Source organism: Neomonachus schauinslandi, chromosome 1 (genome assembly GCF_002201575.2).
Source record: "Neomonachus schauinslandi chromosome 1, ASM220157v2, whole genome shotgun sequence".
NCBI classification, from domain to species: domain Eukaryota; kingdom Metazoa; phylum Chordata; class Mammalia; order Carnivora; family Phocidae; genus Neomonachus; species Neomonachus schauinslandi.
The window spans coordinates 210,607,869-210,609,528 of NC_058403.1; positions in this window are offsets into that span (position 1 = coordinate 210,607,869).

The window sequence follows — 1,660 nt, forward strand, 5'->3', positions numbered from 1 at the left end:
GGCCGCGGCCCGGCCCCCTCCCCCTGGCCGCGGGGCTCCAACTCGTCCCAACCCCCCCCCCCCCCCCCCCCCGTCCACCCACCTTTACTCCCTCACTTGATTCAATCCCGGGCCGCCCGCGGATTCAATTATTCTGCTGCTGGGGTGGCCAGCAATTTTCTTTTGGGGCTGGGAGGCTGCTTTGGTATCTGTGTGACTTTGAACAGCACGGCGACCCAGAGATAGAAACCCAGAGACAAGAAGAAAAAAGGAGAGAGAGACAGAAACAGAGAGACAAGTGGAGAGATAGAGAGACACAGAGAGAGGGAGAGGGAGGAAGTCAGTCTGGCTCACCTCATCCTCATGGCCTCAGGCTTTCAACTTGTCCAAAACAGGCTACTCTGCAAAGCTTCCAGAATTTCCCTCATGACCTCATTTCACTCCCCCATCCTTCAACACACACACACACATACACACACACACACACGCTTCAGAGAACAAAACTCAGCCTAGTCTTTGTTGAGGACCCTGCTAATGGCCAGAACAGCTCTGAGATGGAATGGGAGCTGATTGTAAGGTAGTGAGCTCCTCATCTAGAGAGGAATCCAAGCAGAGGCTATGCACTAGAAGTTCTTTTCAGATTCCAAATGTGCTCCAGGTGCCCATTTATTCTGCATTGAGCGAGGCCTTTCATTTTTTTCTGAGCACTCATTAAGTACCAGGGCCTGGGATGGAGGGAGTGAGGGGGAGAGAGGGAGGAGGGGAGGTCAGAGAGGGGACGGGGTAGTTCAGGGCCTTGGGGGCCACGGGAAGGACTTGGGCTTCTACCCCAAGGAGGTAAGAGGCCTGGAGGGCTGTGGGCAGAGGGAAGGGACCTGACTCAGGTTTCCCCTTTGGTAGCTGCCGGGGAGTATCTTGCCCCTCTTTGGCTTTGGCTCTGTGACCTTGGGCTTCCCCACCCCCCCCACCCCCCAGACCTCTCTCCACACAGAGGTGATAGGCAGGGCCATCTCTGCACACCCATCTCGGCCCCACCCTCTGAGCAGCCTCAGGGATCCTTGATGACTCCAGTGCCCTGTATAACGGGTGATTACCTGTGCGCGAACCCTCCCGGGAGCTTTGCAGACAATAATGAAATCACCGAATCTCCTGATCGGAGACTTAACGGGGACGTCCTCAGCAGCCGGCACCTCTCCCCAGGGAGACGTTCCCAAGGCTCCCGAAAGGAGAGAAGACACTTCCTTCTCATTCTGCCTCCCCTGCCAGGAGCTTGAGCAAAATCAGCCGCTCCCTGGAGAGGGATCTTGGGGACTTTCTTATTCGCTCAAGTCCCGGCCATGCGCCCTCCTTGCTGTGTGGCTCTGGGCAGCTCCCCTCCTGTCCGGATCGCAGTTTCTCTAAACTGGTTCCTGACGCTGCTTCTAAGCTTCCCACGAGGGACTGCAATGTGGGAAGCATAAAGTGGGGTCACCCTGAGAGAGGCAAAACCTTTCCTTCTGCCCCGCCCCCATCCAACCCTTTCAAATTGTGGTCAGATATATATAATGGGAAATTCACCATCTGAACAATTTTTAAGTGTACGGCGCAGCGGCATTGGGTATCCCCCGTTGTGCAGTCATCACCCCATCCATCCACAGAACTTCTTTTTTTTTTTAAATCATCCCAAACAGAAACTGTATCC